Source organism: Mustela lutreola, chromosome X, assembly GCF_030435805.1.
Source record: "Mustela lutreola isolate mMusLut2 chromosome X, mMusLut2.pri, whole genome shotgun sequence".
NCBI lineage: Eukaryota > Metazoa > Chordata > Mammalia > Carnivora > Mustelidae > Mustela > Mustela lutreola.
This window is the reverse complement of record NC_081308.1, coordinates 65,783,737-65,806,508: the sequence shown is the minus strand read 5'-3', so window position 1 is coordinate 65,806,508 and position 22,772 is coordinate 65,783,737. Positions and strand designations below refer to the sequence as shown.

Genomic DNA, 22,772 nt, shown 5'->3' with positions numbered 1-22,772 from the left:
CAGTCTCTCATCTAAATAGATCCCTAAATAGACTATGCTATCAGTCCTCTAGACATGTCTGTATCCTATGCTAAAATGTATTGCTTAAGCTAAGACCCTCTGCTCCATCCCATAAATGGCACATTTTTTTTCAATTATTCATACCTTATCTACTAAACACCTATTATATGCCAAGTTCTATTTTAGACAATAAACACAATGAAATCTCTGCTCTTGCAAAGCCTCCATCTGGAGGCAGACAGAAACCAAACAAAACATTATGCAATTTGGTATTTAATTGCAGGTGTGCTCTATAGGAAAAGTATAGGCTGTAGTGACAAGATTTGATATGACCAACACAAAAGTGGCAGGAAAGCATCTTGAGGAAGTGATATTTCTGTTGCATTCTGGAACCTGTGGAGAAGCTAATCAGATGAGGGAGACTGAGGAAGAGAGATGACTTTTGCAAACAAAGGAAGCAACACTCATCGTTCATTCGTCTCTTCATTCCTTCCTCCCTTCATTCACTCACCTACCATGTAACGGGAATTGTTCCAGGTGCTAAGGATACAATAGTATAGGAAAAAATATGGATGTGCTGTTGCATTGCTTACATTCTAATAGAATGGGGGCCAAAAATAAACAGCACAAATATGTAAAATAATTAGTATGTTAGATGATAAGTGCTGTGAAGATCAAAAAGCAATGAAGCATGGGGTGCCTGTCTGACTCAGTCAGTAGGGCATGGAACTCTTGATCTTGTGGTCATGAGTTCAAGCCCCACATTGAGTGTAGAGCTTACTTAATTTCTTTTAAGCAATGACACATGGGGGTGCCTGAGTGACACAGTCAGTTAAAGAGTCTGACTCTTGGTTTTGGCTCAGGTCTGATCTCAGGGTCATGAGATTGAGTCCTGGATTGGCCTCCACACTGAGCTTGGAGTCTGAGTTTCTCCCTCCCTCTCCCTCTGATCCTCCCCACTTCTGCTTGCTCATGTTCTCTCTCTCTCTCTCTCATAAATAAATAGATCTTTCAAAAAAAGCAATGAAGCATGATTAGGAGTACTGATGATAGCTACTGGGGAGGGGTAGGAGCAGATATAAGGTAGGAAGTTTCCTACTACTTTCTAGAGGCTGAAGGTAAGCAACCATGTCTGTGAGACTAAGAGTGGATGCTTATACTGCTGTTACAGTATACTATCAGTAGTACTATCTTCTATTTATATGGCACTTTGTTTTCAGGTATATTTCATATACTGCCCAATCTTGTCCAGTCCTTGCCAACACAACACAGTTGACCTTTCTTCAAAAAAGGTCTTTTTAAAGTCTTTTTAAAAAAGACTTTATTTATTTATTTATTTGACAGATAGAGAGACAGCGAGAGCGGGAACACAAGCAGGAGGAGTGGGAAAGGGAGAAGCAGGCTTCCTGCCGAGCAGGGAGCCCAATGTAGGACTTGATCCCAGGACCCCAGGATCATGACCTGAGTTGAAGGCAGACATTTAATGACTGAGCTACCCAGGCACCCCTTCACCAAAAGCTTTTGATTCAGTGTTTTGTGGGGACAGTTTCCATGGGAAAATACCTTCAACTTTATAGTGGAAGTCATTAGAGAATTAGGATTCTCTTTACAGAAATCTGTTTCAGCCAGCTTTCCTGGGTTGCAAACTTGTTTGTGGAAATTAATATTTTATAGCTTTAAATTCTAGCTGATTAGGCCAAAATTGAAAGCATATTAGCAGAATGACCAAATATGCAAAGGAAGATAATTCTGACTTCTGGGAAAAGACAATATTCAATGACTTCTGCAAGGCAGGGAAGTGGTGGATCTGGCTTTCATAGGTGGTGATATGTAGCTAAACGTTCAGAAGTCATGTCTCCTCTAATAAAAAAGCAAGTCAAAGTCATCAGCATGTTTATAGAGGATGCATCTATACTGCATTTCCAGAATGAGCTCCTGACACACTTGACACACTGCATGGCGTTAAAGAAAGCACTGAGAAATAATTTAGTATTGGGTTTAAAGTAGAAAGAAGGGAGACTTTAATAGCTGGTGAGCAAACACTTTTTAGTCTGGGATCTGTCATTTACTACATATATAAGTTTGAACAATTTTGAACCTGCCTCCTTTCCTGTAAAATGAGAATGGAAATACATCTTTCACAGGATGTTGTGAGAAATAAATGAGATGATGAATATGGAAAGTACTTCAGGATAGCAATAGCTAATTTTTATTGAGGTCTTAGTATCTGCCAGGAACAGTTTTAAGCATTTGACATAAATGAACTCATTTGATCCCCACAATAACTATAGGAAATTTGTACTATTTTAATTCCTCCCACTTTACAGTTGGGGAAACTGAAGCTCAAAAACGTTAAGTGATTTACTCCTGGTGACAGAGTAAACCAGAGTTAAAATTCTAGAGGCCATGCTCCTAACTTTCATACTACAGCTGGGTAGGAATTCAAAGGGTGATGGAGTTAATTTCTCAGAAGAAGAATATAAAATCTGACTAGTGAGGAGGAGTCAAGATGGCGGAGAAGTAGCAGGCTGAGACTACTTCAGCTAGCCGGAGATCAGCTAGATAGCTTATCTAAAGATTGCAAACACCTGAAAATCCATCGGCAGATCGAAGAGAAGAAGAACAGCAATTCTGGAAACAGAAAAACAACCACTTTCTGAAAGGTAGGACCGGCGGAGAAGTGAATCCAAAGCGACGGGAAGATAGACCCCGGGGGGAGGGGCCGGCTCCCGGCAAGCGGCAGAGCAACGGCGCACAAAATCAGGACTTTTAAAAGTCTGTTCCGCTGAGGGACATCGCTCCAGAGGCTAAACCGGGGCGAAGCCCACGCGGGGTCAGCATGGCCTCAGGTCCCGCAGGGTCACAGAAGGATCGGGGGTGTCTGAGTGTCGCAGAGCTTGCGGGTATTGGAATGGGAAAGCCAGTTACAGAGACAGAGCCGACAGTAAGCTCCCAGCTCGGTGTTACCTTGAACCGGTCGCAGGCTCGGTGAGCTCGGAGCGCGGCCGGGGGTCAGGCAGACGGGAGTAACTGGGCGCTGTTCTCTGAGGGCGCACTGAGAAGTGGGGCCCTGGGCTCTCGGCTCCTCCGGGCCGGAGACCAGGAGGCTGCCATTTCTATTCCCGTCCTCTGGAACTCTACGGAAAGCGCTCAGGGAACAAAAGCTCCTGAAAGCAAACCTGAGGGGATTACTCACCCCGCCTCTGATAAGGGCGGTGCAATTCCGCCTGGGGCAAAGACACTTGAGAATCACTACAACAGGCCCCTCCCCCAGAAGATCAACAAGAAATCCAGCCGAGACCAAGTTCACCTACCAAGGAGTGCGGTTTCAATACCAAGGAGAGCAGCAGGATTCCAGAGGAGGAGAAAGCAAAGCACAGAACTCATGGCTTTTTCCCTGTGATTTTTTTTTGTTTTGCAGTTAATTTAATTTTTTTCTTTTTCATTTTTTTGTTTTTTTTTTCTCGCCTTCTGGGAAAATATTTTTTAACTTTTAACTTTTTCTTTTTTAACGTTTTTTAACTAGTTTATCTAATATATATATTTTTTCTTTTTTATATTTTTCTTATTTGTTTACTTTTTAAAATTCTTTTCTTTTCTTTTTTTTTCTTTTTTCTTTTTTTTTCTTTCTTCTTTTTTGAACCTCTTTTTATCCCCTTTCTCCCCCCTCACGATTTGGGATCTCCTCTAATTTGGTTAAAGTATATTTTCCTGGGGTTGTTGCCACCCTTTTAGTATTTTCCTTGCTCCTTCATATACTCTTATCTGGACAAAATGATAAGACGGAAAAATTCACCACAAAAAAAAGAACAAGAGGCAGTACCGAAGGCTAGGGACCAAATCAATACAGACATTGGTAATATGTCAGATCTAGAGTTCAGAATGACAATTCTCAAGGTTCTAGCCAGAACCTTGGCTCGAAAAAGGCATGGAAGATATTAGAGAAACCCTCTCGAGAGATATAAAAGCCCTTTCTGTAGAAAGAAAAGAACTAAAACCAAACCAAGTTGAAATCAAAAAAGCTATTAATGAGGTGCAATCAAAAATGGAGGCTCTCACTGCTAGGATAAATGAGGCAGAAGAAAGAATTAGTGATATAGAAGACCAAATGACAGAGAATAAAGAAGCTGAGCAAAAGAGGGACAAACAGCTACTGGACCACGAGGGGAGAATTCGAGAGATAAGTGACACCATAAGACGAAACATTAGAATAATTGGGATTCCAGAAGAAGAAGAAAGAGAGAGGGGAGCAGAAGGTATACTGGAGAGAATTATTGGGGAGAATTTCCCCCATATGGCAAAGGGAACGAGCATCAAAATTCAGGAGGTTCAGAGAATGCCCCTCAAAATCAATAAGAATAGGCCCACACCCCGTCACCTAATAGTAAAATTTACAAGTCTTAATGACAAAGAGAAAATCCTGAAAGCAGCCCGGGAAAAGAAGTCTGTAACATACAATGGTAAAAATATTAGATTGGCAGGTGACTTATCCACAGAGACCTGGTAGGCCAGAAAGAGCTGGCATGATATTTTCAGAGCACTAAACGAGAAAAACATGCAGCCAAGAATACTATATCCAGCTAGGCTATCATTGAAAATAGAAGGAGAGATTAAAAGCTTCCAGGACAAACAAAAACAGAAAGAATTTGCAAACACCAAACCAGCTCTACAGGAAATATTGAAAGGGTCCTCTAAGCAAAGAGAGAGCCTACAAGTGGTAGATTAGAAAGGAACAGAGACCATATACAGTAACAGTCACCTTACAGGCAATACAATGGCACTAAATTCATATCTCTCAATAGTTTCCCTGAATGTTAATGGGCTAAATGCCCCTGTCAAAAGACACAGGGTATCAGAATGGATAAAAAAACAAAACCCATCTCTATGTTGCCTCCAAGAAACTCATTTTAAGCCCGAAGACACCTCCAGATTTAAAGTGAGGGGGTGGAAAAGAATTTACCATGCTAATGGACATCAGAAGAAAGCAGGAGTGGCAATCCTTATAACAGATCAATTAGATTTTAAGCCAAAGACTATAATAAGAGATGAGGAAGGACACTATATCATACTCAAAGGGTCTGTCCAACAAGAAGATCTAACAATTTTAAATATCTATGCCCCCAACGTGGGAGCAGCCAACTATATAAAGCAATTAAAAACAAAATCAAAGAAACACATCAACAATAATACAATAAGTAGGGGACTTTAACACTCCCCTCACTGACATGGACAGATCATCCAAGCAAAAGATCAGCAAGGAAATAAAGGCCTTAAACGACACACTGGATCAGATGGACATCACAGATATATTCAGAACATTTCATCCCAAGGCAACAGAATACACATTCTTCTCTAGTGCACAGTGCACATGGAACATTCTCCAGAATAGATCACATTCTCGGTCCTAAAACAGGACTCAACCGGTATCAAAAGATTGGGATCATTCCCTGCATATTTTCAGACCACAATGCTCTAAAGCTAGAACTCAACCACAAAAGGAAGTTTGGAAAGAACCCAAATACATGGAGACTAAACAGCATCCTTCTAAAGAATGAATGGGTCAACCAGGAAATTAAAGAGGAATTGAAAAAAATCATGGAAACAAATGATAATGAAAATACAACGGTTCAAAATCTGTGGGACACAACAAAGGCAGTCCTGAGAGGAAAATATATAGCGGTACAAGCCTTTCTCAAGAAAGAAGAAAGGTCTCAGGTACACAACCTAACCCTACACCTAAAGGAGAAAAAACAAGAAAGAAACCCTAAGCCCAGAAGGAGAAGGAAAATCATAAAGATCAGAGCAGAAATCAATGAAATAGAAACCAAAAAACAATAGAACAAATAAACGAAACTAGGAGCTGGTTCTTTGAAAGAATTAATAAAATTGATAAACCACTGGCCAGACTTATCAAAAAGAAAAGAGAAAGGACCCAAATAAATAAAATCATGAATGAAAGAGGAGAGATCACAATTAACACCAAAGTAATACAAACTATTATAAGAACATACTATGAGCAACTCTACGCCAACAAATTTGACAATCTGGAAGAAATGGATGCATTCCTAGAAACATATAAACTACCACAACTGAACCAGGAAGAAATAGAAAGCCGGAACAGACCCATAACTGGTAAGGAGATTGAAACAGTCATTAAAAATCTCCAAACAAACAAAAGCCCAGAGCCAGATGGCTTCCCGGGGGAATTCTACCAAACATTTAAAGAAGAACTAATTCCTATTCTCCTGAAACTGTTCCAAAAAATAGAGGTGGAAGGAAAACTTCCAAACTCATTTTATGAGGCCAGCATCACCTTGATCCCAAAACCAGACAAGGAGCCCATCAAAAAAGAGAGCTATAGACCAATATCCTTGATGAACACAGATGCAAAAATTCTCAACAAAATACTAGCAAATAGGATTCAACAGTATATTAAAAGGATTATTCACCACGACCAAGTGGGATTTATTCCAGGGCTGCAAGTTTGGTTCAACATCCGCAAATCAGTCAATGTGATACAACACATCAATAAAAGAAAGAACAAGAACCATATGATACTCTCCATAGATGCTGAAAAAGCATTTGACAAAGTACAGCATCCCTTCCTGATCAAAACTCTTGAAAGTGTAGGGATAGAGGGCACATACCTCAATATCACCAAAGCCATCTATGAAAAACCCACCGCAAATATCATTCTCAATGGAGAAAAACTGAAAGCTTTTCCGCTAAGGTCAGGAACACGGCAGGGATGTCCATTATCACCACTGCTATTCAACATAGTACTAGAGGTCCTAGCCTCAGCAATCAGACAACAAAAGGAAATTAAAGGCATCCAAATTGGCAAAGAAGAAGTCAAATTATCACTCTTCGCAGATGATATGATCCTATATGTGGAAAACCCAAAAGACTCCACTCCAAAACTGCTAGAACTTATACAGGAATTCAGTAAAGTGTCAGGATATAAAATCAATGCACAGAAATCAGTTGCATTTCTCTACACCAACAGCAAGACAGAAGAAAGAGATATTAAGGAGTCAATCCCATTTACAATTGCATCCAAAACCATAAGATACCTAGGAATAAACCTAACCAAAGAGACACAGAATCTATACTCAGAAAACTATAAAGTACTCATGAAAGAAATTGAGGAAGACACAAAGAAATGGAAAAATGTTCCATGCTCCTGGATTGGACGAATAAATATTGTGAAAATGTCTATGCTACTTAAAACAATCTACACATTTAATGCAATTTCTATCAAAGTACCATCCATCTTTTTCAAAGAAATGGAACAAATAATTCTAAAATTTATATGGAACCAGAAAAGTCCTCGAATAGCCAAAGGGATATTGAAAAAGAAAGCCAAAGTTGGTGGCATCACAATTCCGGACTTCAAGCTCTATTACAAAGCTATCATCATCAAGACAGCATGGTACTGGCACAAAAACGGACACATAGATCAATGGAACAGAATAGAGAGCCCAGAAATAGACCCTCAACTCTACAGTCAACTAATCTTCGACAAGCAGGAAAGAATGTCCAATGGAAAAAAGACAGCCTCTTCAATAAATGGTGCTGGGAAAATTGGACAGCCACATGCAGAAAAATGAAATTGGACCATTTCCTTACACCACACACAAAAATAGACTCAAAATGGATGAAGGACCTCAATGTGCGAAAGGAATCCATCAAAATCCTTGAGGAGAACACAGGCAGCAACCTCTTCGACCTCAGCTGCAGCAACATCTTCCTAGGAACAACGCCAAAGGCAAGGGAAGCAAGGGCAAAAATGAACTATTGGGATTTCATCAAGATCACAAGCTTTTGCACAGCAAAGGAAACAGTGAACAAAATCAAAAGACAACTGACAGAATGGGAGAAGATATTTGCAAACGACATATCAGATAAAGGACTAGTGTCCAGAATCTATAAAGAACTTAGCAAACTCAACACCCAAAGAACAAATAATCCAATCAAGAAATGGGCAGAGGACATGAACAGACATTTCTGCAAAGAAGACATCCAGATGGCCAACAGACACATGAAAAAGTGCTCCATATCACTCGGCATCAGGGAAATACAAATCAAAACCACAATGAGATATCACCTCACACCAGTCAGAATGGCTAAAATCAACAAGTCAGGAAATGACAGATGCTGGCGAGGATGTGGAGAAAGGGGAACCCTCCTACACTGTTGGTGGGAATGCAAGCTGGTGCAGCCACTCTGGAAAACAGCATGGAGGTTCCTCAAAATGTTGAAAATAGAACTGCCCTATGACCCAGCAATTGCACTATTGGGTATTTACCCTAAAGATACAAACGTAGTGATCCAAAGGGGCACATGCACCCGAATGTTTATAGCAGCCATGTCCACAATAGCCAAACTATGGAAAGAACCTAGATGTCCATCAACAGATGAATGGATCAAGAAGAGGTGGTATATATACACAATGAAATACTATGCAGCCATCAAAAGAAATGAAATCTTGCCATTTGCGACACCATGGATGGAACTAGAGTGTATCATGCTTAGCGAAATAAGTCAAGCAGAGAAAGACAACTATCATATGATCTCCCTGATATGAGGAAGTGGTGATGCAACATGGGGGCTTAAGTGGGTCAGAGAAGAATCAATGAAACAAGATGGGATTGGGAGGGAGACAAACCATAAGTGACTCTTAATCTCACAAAACAAACTGAGGGTTGCTGGGGGGAGGGGGTTTGGGAGAAGGGGGTGAGATTATGGACATTGGGGAGGGTATGTGCTTTGGTGAGTGCTGTGAAGTGTGTAAACCTGGTGATTCACAGACCTGTACCCCTGGGGATAAAAATATATGTTTATAAAAAATAAAAAATTATAATAAAAGAAATAAAATCTGACTAGGAAATGGTGGAAATATTGTCTAAACCTTGATCTTTCTTCAAAGTCTATGCTTTTTTCACTGTGCAACCTCTTGACAGCCCATAATAATAGTAGCTATCATTTGCTGACTGTCTATTTCATATACAGGCATTATATATTTATATATATATATATATATATATATTTATATATATATATATATTTATATATATATATATATTGTGCCACTTTGTATATACTTTATATAAAGAACATATATACACTTTGTATATACCTTATATATAATACCACCAATCTTCATAAAATAAAATAGTCCTCTATGTCGATATCATCCTATATCCTGTATACGGGTATGAAACTTTATACCCAAAGTCCCACAGTTCAGAAGGTTTTTTGTTGTTTTTGTTGTTGTTGTTGTTTTGTTTGTTTGGTTTTTGTTTTTGTTAAAGTGGCACTTGAATTCAATACCCTGAGATCAAGACCTGAGCCCACAGCTCAGAGTTTTAATCCACATCTGTCTCATACCAGACACTATGTCAATGGTACCTTGCTATTATTGCAGAGTATAAAGGACACAGGTATTCATTGTCAGAATGCATGACAAGAAGCCTCAGCTACATGATTTTGGGAATTCAATCAATATTATTTTATGTAAGGATAGCACCAATTAAACTAACTTCTACAACATCCATCATCTGATTCAATGTGGCACATCTGCTTATTTCTGATATCCCCTCCCTTCTAGCTCTTTCTCTCCTTTGTATCTTTCCCTCCTTTTCTTCTTTCTTTTTCCTTCCCTACTCTCCTTTTTTTCTCCTTCTATTTCCTCCTTCAACCCTCTTCCCATCTGAATTCAGCCAGGAAGACATAAGGGCATCTTCTGTGGGCATCATCTAAGTTGTCTTCAGGGTTATACTTACCCTGGAACTGAACCTCTTATAAGGACAGTGGTCCTTGTCAGGATAACTTCATATTGTATAAGGATCCTGGTAATTGTCCTAGTCTCATCAGATTTTCAATAAAGATGTTGATTAAGCCAGGCTCAAAAAGAACCAGTCATTCTTTGGAGATATCCATTAGTCTTAGCACTGACTGAAGATCAGAGAAATAAAGAGAAGAAAGTGAGGTCCTTGACCTCAAAAAGATAGAAATTCTCAGTTCATTGTGGGAGCAGACACATGCTCAAATACTTACAATACATGGAAATAAGTACTTTAATAGATATTTATATGATACTAGGTGTCATAAGATCCCAATTATTCTTTTGGGGAGGGGCAAGGAGGTGGCATTTAAGTTAGGCCTTGACAGGTTAGCAGCAGACCATCAGAGAAATAGGGAAGGACATGCCAGGCAGAACAAAGAACTTGTGCAAAAGCACAGAAGCATGAAAGAACATGCAGCTTCTGGAAACAAGTAGTTGAGTATTTCTGGTAAGAGTCCAACTTTATCACTTATCAACTATGTGACTGGACTAAGTCACTTGACCTCCTTGGCTTGTTCTCTCCCTTATTAAATGGTAAGTACATAACAATTATCATTTATTCCACACTCTGTATCAAACGGAATGGTTAACATGGAATTCTGGCATCATGTGGAGTTATGAATTTGATCATTCTTTTCAATCTTCAAAGGCTTTGTGAAAGTATATGTGAAATAACTTTATAAATTATAAAACATCATACATGTGTGCACTTGTAATATTATAAATCTCATGGACCAAAATTGTAAAACCCCAGGAAAGCTAAAAAGGTTACATTTCAGCCACAATATCCAGCTACCTGGATCCAATCCCTCCCCTGGTTAGTTTGGTGCCAGGATTCCTCCTTCCATCCCCTCACCCCATGGCTACTTTTCATTAGTTTATGTGGGAGAATATGTGAAAAAGAGTATTTTCCTGTACCCAGCCCTCATTCTATTCTTTGCTCCTTATCTTTTTGTCTCTGGGCCCCAAAGGAGAATGTATATCCTTCAACTCTCCCCTCCTTACTCCACTCTCCTCTACTTCATTCCAGGAGTTTCAGGCAGCCTGTTAAAAGTTCATACTTTATTCAAGAATCTTAATTCCAGCATCTGGGATCCTGGACTGACAGTTCCAAAATCCTACTCACAGTGTCTTCCATGGTGGCGGGGTAGCATGTGTCTAGAAAACATCATGCAAATAGACCTCTTGGTCCTTGCTGTTTGAACTATAATACCACAGGGAGTTACAATTGCCTCCTAGTGATAGGGGAGCCAATACTTTCCCAGAGGCAGGCACTTATTCTACATCATAACTCTGATGGTTAAGAAGTACATTGTTGCATCCAGCGTGCCTCTCACAGTTGCTTCCCTTTATCCTGGGAATGAAAGGTAAATAACCATTTTGAAATATAAACAATGGTTAATTGAATACCTAATATATGTCAGGCATTGAGATAAGCAATGGGTTACACAGAGATGAATAAGACATAGTCACTGGCATTGAAGAATATGCCCTCTGGTCAGAGAGAGAGACTTGTATTCACAAACTTATGATATAGAAGACGGAAAGTGTTGTGTAAATTCAAAAGAAAAGGATATTAATTCAGTCTTGTAGTGCATTGAATGGTGGCCCCAAAAAGATATATCCAAGTCCTAATGTCTGAAACAGGTGAAAGTAAATTTATCTGGAGAAAGGATTTTTCCAGATGCAATTAATTAATGGACCTCGAGATAACACTATCCTGGATTAACTAGATAAGACCTAAATCCAATGACAAGTGTCTATATATGAAGAAGAACAATAGAGATATAGGCAAGAAGGTCATGTGAAGATGGAGGCAGAGATTGTAGTTATGCTGTCACAAGCTAAGGAATACCAGGAGCCACCAGAAGTTGGAAGAGTCAAGGAAGGATCCTTCCCTAAAGCCTTGAGGGGAGCCTGGCCCTGCCGACACCTTGATTTTAGACTTTTGGATTCCAGAATTGGGAAAGAATAAATTTCTATTGTTTTAAGCCACCAAGTTTATGGTAATTTATTGAACAGCTCTAGGGAAATAATACAGGATATGATGCTTCAATTAGATCTTAAATGAAGAGAAGAATTTTGATGTGCAGAGGAAGGAAAAGGGCGTTCCAGGCTGAGGGAACAGCATGAACAAAGACATGAAGGTATAAAATAGAGAATGTTCATGAGGTTCAAGTGTCAGCTACTATGTAGAGCTGGAAAGGTATTGGGACTGTTTCATGATTATTAATTTAGGGATTTGAACATGTTGTTATTCAGAGTTTAGTGAGCCATTGAAGATTTTGAAGGTTTGAAATAATAAGAGAGAATGTCAAAGCTGAGGACACTCATTGACTGCTCTGAACAAGTAACCACACTGGGTAGTGTGTTGATTCCACATTTCCTAGATGCCAATGGATTGGTTTGTGTATAGCCAAAAAGGATGCTTAGGGAATATTTGTGCTAGATGAATCTCTTTTCTTGCCTTGTTCTGCACTTACTCTTTTGAATACTTATACTGGGCAGGATCTACTTAGAGACTGCATAATCTCCAGAGAAATGCCCTTGGGGATTTGGCATGATTGCCTATATGGATGGACCCAAAGAGCCTAGTTCAGGGATATAACACCCTTGAACCCAGCCAGAGCTTGTTTCCTTCCTAATGTAATTTTCTCTCATTCTCCTTTACTTATATTATTTTTATAGTATTTTACTATGGTCTGAGCCAGTCATCACTCTCCATTATACTATCACTATCACCATCACCATCATCACCACTATTATCAAAATTAGCAGCAGGAGCAGCAGCTTCTAAAGGGCAAAAGGAGAATATCATGGGAACTGCTACTGTAGATAGAAGGAAGCTCGCAACTTCCCCATCAATGACTTAGAAAAGACTTACTGCAGAAAGCGAGATTTTAGAAACTTCTGGAGTACATTCACAGACACGTTTATTATATGCCACTATATGCCAAGACTTTTGCCAGGTATTTTTATACACCTTAAATCATAAACTTCTCACAAGTTCTCTGTGAGGTAGAGATTATTATTATTAGCCTCTTTTTACAGATGAGGAGATTATGGCTTTGAGAAGACTCAGTAAAACCATCCAGGATCACATCAGTAAGGGACAGACCCAGGGTCATTTGATTCAAAGTCCAGTGCTTTTCTACCATAACACGGCTTACCCTGCTTTCCTCTACTTTGGTTGGTGGGGGTGTGGGAATGAGGTACATGCTAAGGTGTAGGATTTTATATGAAAAGAAGTGCTTTATGGTCCTTTCCTTAAAGTAGAAGAGATAAGCATGAATAAGAAGCCCTGGACCAGATGTTTCTGGGGCTAGTTGAGCTCAGTTTGACTGGGTCTCCTTACTCTAGGATTACTACTACTCAAACTACATTGAAATTTCCAACAGTGTACATTTGACACTCCTAATACCTCCCACACTGAATAAGACCTGTGAATTCGTGCCTGAGGGAGCCCACACTGTGCAGGTCACTCTGGGTGGTGCCTAACTCAGGGAAGCCCCAAACCCACATCATACATTCTACACATTATCCACAGATTGCCATGACACTTGGGCACACAGCTGCATACTGGAGAGCTATATTACACTAGGATGATCTGGTTAAAGACTGCTCATCCCTGTCCGAGATCCTGTCCCTAGTCTAAACACACTTCCTCACCACCCACACCTCTGTTCCCACATTGTCAGGACCTCCTCAATGATGCCAGGCCACAAACATTTGGCCTGTAGCTTCATCTAGGGCTTCTCCAAGCCCTAGATGGATGAGGATGGAAATGGTTTTCTCCAGACCTCAATTCCCTAAATTTGAGTCACTAATCCTGCCTCAGCGTGTTTCAAAGGCTCACCCTAAGTAAGACTGGCAGAAGATATTTCTGCTTAGGCTGGCTTTGAACACAACAGCCAAGGCAACTAAACATGCTGGGAAAATAGAGTCAGGACTAGACACTCTTGACTGGAACCAGCACTTCACTCATCTTTTGTCAGTTCATGGGTTCAGCTGTTGCAACTCATCTCAATCACCATAAAGACAATGAGTTCAACCAACAAATTTTGTTTATTTGTTTGTTTTAAGGTTTAAGGAAGCAAGCTTCAAAGAGGAGACTATTTGCATTGGAGCATTATTTTTAAATATATTGTCATGAACAAATATCATGATGTATGTGAAAGTTCATCATAATTCATAAATGTTCATCATTGTTATAATTTGAACCCAAAGATTCAGTGTCTCATCTAGCTATCTATCTAGTACGTGGCCATGACCTTTATTGCCCACATTTATAAAGTTGAGATCAAGAATTCAAGGTAAAGTATCCTAGAGTTCTAAAACTTTCCCAGTCTGACCCCATTCAACCTATCCAAATCTGGCAAGTGGAGCGAGCCCTGGCTCTAGTCACATTACACATATCACTGATTTCCAAATATATTTCTTACCATCCTATCTCTGTACTTCCTCAGCTCCTTCTCTTTTCCATGTTCAATATATTCTTCTCACTGCTTATCATAGTTCTATTTCTCCCTTTGGGCAACCAAACCTGGTGCATGCCAAGGGATCCCCAAACTCCTTTGGTCTCCTGACTAAAAGGCCCTGACTTAACTCTCACCTCTCATACAATCCTCATTCTGCACAGCCTGAGCATTGCTTTCCTGTGTTTTCATCCCTAGGCTAACAGACTTCTCTGAGGTAGTAATATGCCTTTAACTGTCTCTGTTTTCTCCTCTTGATACCTAACACAGGGCCCCAGCCAATCACTAGCTGAATAACTCATAGAATGAGGATTCCCCCATCTGTATATTGTCTAGAGAGAGAGAGCTATTTTTTAAAAATGCAATTTAGGACAAAGGAAAGATGGATTGAGGTAGCTTGTCAATTCCATTCTGTTTAATGGGACTCCTCAGCGTGTTGGGTGCTACCCCTAAAATAAGAGGAACAAGTAATGCTAGTTTCAGATCTGGATCCCTGAGTTCCCTTTGGGCCATTCTTTGGAATTTATCAGGGAAAGGTGCCATAAAGTCCCAGTCAGGCATCATTATTGTGATTGTTATATAGTCTCTGGACACAGTAATAATACATTATATGAAAAACAATACGGTAGTTTCCTCCCTCATATACGTACTTGATACTGTGATAATGTGATAATGTTTTTTCTGCCATTCATCTTATTTCACCCTTTTCAAATAAGGAGAACATAAATTTGAGCTGAAAAACACACTGTCTCTCCTCAGCATGATAAAAAACTTCCTAGGTCCAGCTTCAGGATGCAAGCATCTCTTATGCCCCCCCCAAATTCCAGACACTATAGTTCCCTTCCCTGAGAACAGGCTGCATTGTGGGACTGTTAGGAAGAATGGCAGACTGAAAACCACAAAATCCGTGACGCTTGGCTGGTATCTGAAAGGCTTTGGCCATTTTGGAGTACCAGTACCAGAGGCTAAGAATTATCCAGGCATGTAACATAGAAGTAATGGAGGAGTTAAATGTTTTCTCCAAAGAGAAACTCCAGTAAATGCTCTTTAATCTTCACTATCAAGCTCTATTAGCCAGTGAATAGATTATTCTCTCAATTTCCCCCGTGGAAAAACTAAGGGTCAGAGAAGTTCAACGATTTGCTGAATATCACAAGTTTGTCAGTGGCAAACTTAAGGTCAAAACCCAAGATTCTAGGTCTTAGTCTCATGCTTCCACTACCTTAATTTGCCCCAAACTGGACAAGCTACAATGGACTGTTAAATAGCAGGAACCGATTGTTCCTAAATGGCACCTTCTTGCATTGAGGCCTCCCAGTGATTCTCTCCTTAGATCTACCTTCCAGGGAGAGCAACTATAGAAGAGATCCTTTGTTACCTTTTTAGTCAATAAAATCCCAGGGAAAGGGATGATGTTGGCCAAGACAGCTGTCTTGACCTGAGTTTCACCTTAGACAAAGAAAAGAATGTAGTGAAAATCTGATCAGTGCCTTTATGTTGAGTTCCTCTGTTGGGCTAGGTACTGTGCTCAGACATGGACACCAAAGTTAAAAGTACCTACTGTCAAGGGAATTCATTATCTTGAAGAGATATATACACTTCCTTGTTCACTGTAGCATTATTCATAATAGCCAAGGAATGGAAACAGCCTAAGTGTCTGTAGATGGATAAATGGAAAAACAAAACATTTCACACACAGAGACAGACAGAGAGGAGTAGAGAGAGAGAGAGAGAAATATTATTTAGCCTTTAAAAAGAAGGAACTCTTGCCACTTGTGACATGGATGAACCTGAAGGACTATTATAGTGAAGTAAGCCAGACACAAAAAGACGTATACCAAATGATCTCACTTCTATTTGGAACCTGAAAAAAGTTGAATTCATAAAAGCAGAGACAAGAGTGGTGCTTTACTGTGGGCTGGGGATGGGGACCGGTTGGTCAAAGGGTAAAGTTTCATTTATGCAGGATGAGTATGTTCTGGAGATCTAAAACACAGCATGGTAACTGTAGTTAACAATGCTGTATTTTATACTTGAAATTTGCTAAGAGAATTTGTTTTAAGTGTTCATATCAAAAAATTATAACTATGTGAGGTCATTGATGTGTTAACTAGCTTGATTATGATAACCTAACCATTTTAAAATGAATACATATATCAAAACATCACAGTGTACACCTTAAATATAAACCCATTTTACTTGTTAATTAAAAAGTACCTGGCTCTCCTCTCTTTAAGTGAACATTGCGGAAGAGGAAGAAGACACATAAGTAGAGAGTGTTAGTATCATATGCCGAGTATAGCAATTTAAGTTAAACCCAGGTTCAATGGGAACACCAAGGAAGGCACCTAGGCTACAGGTAAAGCCTTGAAAACTTTCTTGAAGTAACTGCAACAACAGTGCCTTGCCCATTGAGAGCACTCAATAAAAGTTGGCTATTATTACTATGGAAGTACACAATATTCCTGCCCTCAAAAAGCTCACACTGTAGCAGGGATAAAGTACCAACACATTACTATTATAACTTGCAATTTGTGCTCAAGGGTCTGTTGAAGAAAACAAAAGTGGATAATAGCTCACATCCAATGAATGCTACCTATGTACCATGCACTGTTCAAAGGATATCATATATATTCTTTCATTTGGTTCCCACAACTATCCTATGCTTACTTCCATTTCTCTCAGTTATAGATAGGGAAACTGAGGTACAGAGAAGTAAAGTAACTTGATTAAGTCCAAGTTATGACTAATAAATGGTGTTAAGTAGTATGGGGAGGAGGGGGAAGCAGCTCCTGATATGAGAAAGCTGGCTTGGCACACACAGGTAGGTCATGTTGCTCTCCTGTTGGATATACACAATCTCACAAAATACCAACATCAGACAAGTTTACTCTGAAAACATGATAAAGTGAAACAAAATAAGGGCACTTCATAATGTAATCTAAGCATAAACAAAAACAAGTTCACTACATCACCCAGAAAAGCTTTATCCTCACTTTAGTCTACCCAAATTTTATAGATAAGATTTATTAAGATGTCTAATCATAAAATTGCTCTTGCTTGCTGATGGCATTTAATACAGAATGAACTCCTACTTCCTAAGACTCTCCCCCAAATTACCCAACCAAAGCCCAAAACCTGTTATACATCCTTTTCTACCACTCTTTTACTAGAACACCCCATGAGTCCTTATTGTACTAGTATCCTAGGGCTGCAATAACAAAATAACTCAGACTGAGTGGTTCAATAAGAGCAATTTATTTTCTCACAGTTCTGGAAGCTAGAAGTTCAATATAAAGGTATTGGCACATTAGGTTTCTCCTCCAACTTCTCTCTGACTTGCAGATGGCTGCCTTTTCACTGTGTCCTCACATCAGTTTTTCTCTGTATGCATATGCCCTTGGTGTCTCTTTGTATGTACAAATTTTCTCTTCTTATAAGAACTCAAGTCATGTTGAATTTGGACCCAGCAGTAATGCCTCATTTTAACTTATTCACCTCTTTAAAAGTCCTGCCTCTAAATACAGTCACCTTCTGAGGTACTGGGAGTTAGGGCTTCAACATATGAATTTGGGAGGGGACACAGTTCAGCCCATAATATCTATAATGTGCATTCTCGTTCACTGTAACAAGTAGTAAACCTAACTTTTTCAACAATAGGTATGTTCCTGGTAGTCTTTGGGTGGAGAGCACTGATGCAAATTATAACTGGTCACTAATAAATGACAACTTTAAAAAGGAAGAATAGCATATGTGGTTAATAAAGGTGAAAAGAATGTGCTTTCCAACAATGGGAAAAGAGCAATTCATTGTGGCTATTGAGATCCAGCCAATACATGGTATAGCATTTCATATGTTTAATATAATTTGTTTTTGTTTTTGAGGCAGGAGCCAAATCTTTTTTTTTTCTTCATATTTACCCCAGTGCCTGGAAGGTGCAAATGTATTTGTGTAGAGCTTGACAAATACAAGGTAAAGAAGATATTGTTTCTATTTTCAAGATGTGTACATCTAACTTCTTTGTTACCCAATTTTCTCAATTGTAAAATGGGAGTAATGCAATTGTGAGGATTAAGTAAAATAATTTGTGTAAATACTTGGCACAGTATCTGACACATAATAAGTAAGTGGACATACACATAAGTAAGTGTCCATTATTTAAGGATAAGCTATTATTTATGGGTGAATTTCATAGATATGAAATGAGAGGGAGAAAGAACAAGAATGCTCCAAGCAGTTGGAATGGTAGAAATCAAGACAGAGAGGTGACAAATTGTAAAAGAGCCCCTATGCCCAGACAGACACCATACTGCTCAGCAATGAAAGACCCATGGAGAGTATCTCAAACTAGATAAGGAAACCCGTATTTTGTTGACAATGGGGTATCTAGAACATTTGCCTCTTGTGCTTTGCCAGGGAAAGAGAAATCCCACCTCCCTGCCCAACCTGTGCTGTTTCTGGGGAGGGGTTGTGTGACAGGCCATAGAGGCTCTGTTGAGGGTGACAGTGACAAGTTGCACACATCCAGTCTGAAAGCCTGAGCAGTGGCAGTAAAATGAGGCTGCAGCTGTGGCAGTAGAGAAACCTGAAATTGGGCCCTGATTGACTGGAGAAGCTGTGCTTTGGCACTGGGTGGCTGGAGCAAGTGTACATAAGTAACTTAGTTTTACTCCTTCTGCTCTAGCACCGACCTTTGCATGGCTTGCCATAGCTCCTAGTGGTGGTGGTTCAGAGGCTCAGACCCCAACCTTACCCCCAGGGCTCCAGGGTGCTAGAGTCCCTTCTAAGTTGCTCTACAATCCCTTGCCATTTCCCGTTGGGTTTCCAGGAATTCTGAAGGGTAATGGTCATCTAAGGGATTTCTCAAGGACTGCATTCAGGCAGATTCCTTTTCCTTCCTTGCGTATTCATGTTCCCTTCTTCTCTTCTTCTTTATTCAAGAAAACTTCCCTTTCCAATTCTCTGGGGAAGGGCCTTGCACCCCACCTTTCATGACCCAACCCTTGGGGGCCTAGGCTCTGAAGTTAAAGGTAGGTAGAGATCATAGAGATCGAATGGTTAGATGCTTGATGGAAGAAGCCATTGGACTATTCTCCCCCAAACTTCAGAGCGCCCCTCTATGTACACATAACTGTCCTAAAAGATGTGGGAGAGTGGTGTCCAGCTGCGGGTCTGCCTAGGAAAGAACGCGCCACTGGCGCGGTGGACTGGGCTGGTTGCAAGAATGCGAGTGGGGGGCGGGGTGGGGTGGGGAAGGGGGGTGCGCGCCCTTTATGACAGGTGGCCGCGCAGTGCGCGCTCCCGGGCGCCTAAGGGGAGGGAGGGACAGACGGACAGAGTGGGAGGGGGCACATGGGGAAGGGACTATAGACAAGGTAGAGAGCAGGAGGGAAAGGAAAGGCTGTGGTGGGGAAGGGAGACAGAGGGGAGAACGCGGCCAGCAAGAACAACCGTGTTGGAGGAAACAATGGCAGGGGCAATAGCGATGGTGGCAGCCGAGGCAGTCCCACTCTGGGCACCTTTCTGAATGGGCAGAGGCATCTCAGGGAGAAGAGAAGAGCAGGCAGCGCCCGCTGAGGCTCTGAGAAAAGCGGCGGAGGGAGGGGAAGGAGGAGGAGGAGGAGAGAGGGGGGAGGGGGACGAGGTAGGGGGAGAACCCGGGACGGAAAACCAGTAGCATCAGCATCAGCATCAGCAGCCGCAACCGCCACACCAGTAGCAGTAGCAGTAGCGGCAGTAACAGCATTTAGCAATAGCTTTAACGACTACAGAGACAGTAGCAGCCGCCCTCCTTCTATCTCCCTCCCGCGGACCGCCGCAGCCACCGCACCGAGAGGGCTCCAGCGCCGCGCGCGCAGCCCGCTGCTGAGGTAGCCTCGGCCGGAGCAAGCTGTCGTGCACCCGAAGCACGGAATCCGGGAGCAGCACCACAGTCACCGAGGTGCTGAGTTTCAGGGCCAGAGCCCGACAGCTCTGACTCCATCTAGCGCGGCGGCGGCGGCGGCGGCGGCGGCGGCGGCGCCTGAGGGACACAGGCGCGTCCACCTGGCGGGCCTGGCGCATGGAGCTGAGGCAGAGGCGGCGGCGGCGGCGGCAGCAGTAGCAGCGGCGGCGGCTGCAGCTCAAGCAGCTGCGGCGACGGCGGCAGCCCAGCCTTGACTGAGACCGCGCTAGTTCCAGCGCCCGCTGCCTGAGCCCGCCAGCGACTTGCGCCTGCTGAGTCGGCCTGTGAGGTGAGTACGAGCGTTATCGACCAGCTCCCTGGCCTTCTCGCAGGCTCCCGGGCTGGCTCGAGGTGGCAAGGGGTGGAACGAATTGCGGGAAGCCAAGATCCAAGAGGAGGAAGGAAAAACGGAAGGGAGGACCTCTGTGTGAGAATGGCGTGCATCTGTGTGTCTGTGTGTGAGGGAGCAAGGCAGTAAGGGCGAGAGATCTCGGGTAGCCCTGATAGGCACTGCAATCTAGGAAAGGCCTCTGCCTGCGCTGGGAGAGGGGGGAGGGGAAGCGAGCGGGCCGGAGCCTTGGCGCTCACACGCACACAGCCCGGCATCGAAGACAGCAGTGTGCCTCCTCCTTTCGGGCTGCTGCTGGAGAGATCCTGGCCAGGGAACTGGCACCAACACTGCACGCTTCCGCGCAAGCGGGAAAACCCACGCGGCGGCCGCGACTGGGAGCCAGGGCCAAAACGGCAAAGGTGCGAAGTACGGTCGCCAGCGCCCCCTACGCGCTTGGGGCTGCCCGGCCAACCTCGGAGCGCTCCCCAGCACACGCGGACCGACCGAGGGCCGCGGGCGGGTTTGTGTTGGGGGCCCCAGCGAGCCTCGCCCAGCCGGTCACCTTCTCTGAAATTGGCCCTCGGCCCCTTTCCCGTTTTCGGCAATCGAATTGACACTCTCCTGCGTAGTTTCTGGTGCTTCGCTCTGCCGCGCCCCGCTGCACATGTCCGCTGGGGTCTCGCACACCCGGTGGGGCTGGGAGGCTGCGAGCCGTGTGGGGAGCAGGGCCCGCTCCGGGAAAGTATGGAAAACGCGCCGCTGAGTTGGCGCCGTTCTGCTTAGGAATCCAGTGGTTTCAGCATGACTGCTTCTCTGTCTGATTCGTGAGGGACCGAATCACCCGCGCAAGGTTTCCTGTCTTTTTCGAAGTTGAAAAAAAAAAAAAAATTGGCATCTCCATTTCAACATCGGCACACTTGATTTTTGTCGAGCTTCTGGTTGCATTTTGGAATCAGTGGGTTTCATATTTTGCTTTTGGGTTTTGGCTCCCAGCATATTGTTGAATTCTGTGCACAGCAGTGTACTTAGCTTATGTGGCCTTTTCCTAACGTTCCATTTTCTAGACTTATCTGAAGAGACGTGATTTGTGTGTAGGGCTGTTAGAGCTGTTTTTAAAAAGCATCGAAAGCATGTCACCAGTGATTTAAATATCTCCTCGATTGTTTTTGGCGGAGGAGCGGTGTGCTGATAGTTCCTGAAATATTTTGCTTGCTGAGAAAAGGTGTTCCAGTAGCCTTCTCTGAACTACAGAGACCATTTGGGGTTCAGAGAATGAATCTCCCTTAAATCTTGTACACATAGGGTGCTATAATCAAACATTTTATTTGCAGCAGTGATGTTCCGGTGGCTGAGGAGAATTTACACTTATTTAAAATATATTTTTAGAAGGGAACAGAAAAACCCTAAGTGACTGTCATTTTACATATTAACTGGGAAACTGGATAATCAAATAAAACTGGCTGAGTGTCTGAAACTATCCCAGTGAAATATGTGGCTGTGAATATAATTAACCATCTGTCTAGTGAGCAATTTAAATTTGGGCTGGTACATTTTTATTACAGTGTCTAATTTCTGGAAGTCTTGTACATTTTACCCAGCAGTTACAACAAAAACGTATTTGCTTACTAGGTCAAAGATTTTCTTGTGTGGTGGTGGGATTCCCCCTCCTCTCCGCCCCACCCCCATGTTTCCTAGCCCTCACACTTTGACCTGTGAGATCAAATTGAGCCTCTTGTTTTCTCGTATGGCATGTTTACAGTAGAAGAACTCAGACTGGTAGCTAGTGATTAGACATTTTTGTTTCTCAGAAATACCTTCCAGTTGCATGCATTTGAGTTGAACAAAATGTAATTTTTTTTGTGCACATGTGTTCAGATGGAGTAGGGTGATTCAACAAAATTCAAGACTTCAAAATTGACTTCATTTACTTTCTTTTATTCTAATTATCCACCTAGCTCTTCCCTAGCTGTTCCAACCACCTTTCCACACTCCACAAACACACACACTCACACACACAAAATCATATCCTTTTGTCCTTATAGCCAGTTTCTTAGGTTAACAGTATTCAAATCTGTGATTTTATCAGTATGTTGAGAAGCTGCTTTTTCTGGAAGTCAAGAGTGTAAAATATAATAAGATGAAAGGACCTTGTATGTATTTTTAAATTTTTCTCTA

General features: G+C 41.9%; 1 protein-coding gene across 2 annotated transcripts in view; it reads left to right on the top strand.

Moving 5' to 3' along the window:
* The first annotated feature begins 20,015 nt into the window (after window positions 1–20,015).
* NEXMIF (neurite extension and migration factor) overlaps window positions 20,016–22,772 on the top strand; it is a 192,210-nt gene continuing 189,453 nt past the window's right edge. For both annotated transcript variants that reach the window (XM_059157799.1, XM_059157798.1), the window contains exon 1: window positions 20,016–20,555. The gene's annotated coding sequence lies outside the window, so the exon portion shown is untranslated. The remainder of the gene's footprint in view (window positions 20,556–22,772) is intronic.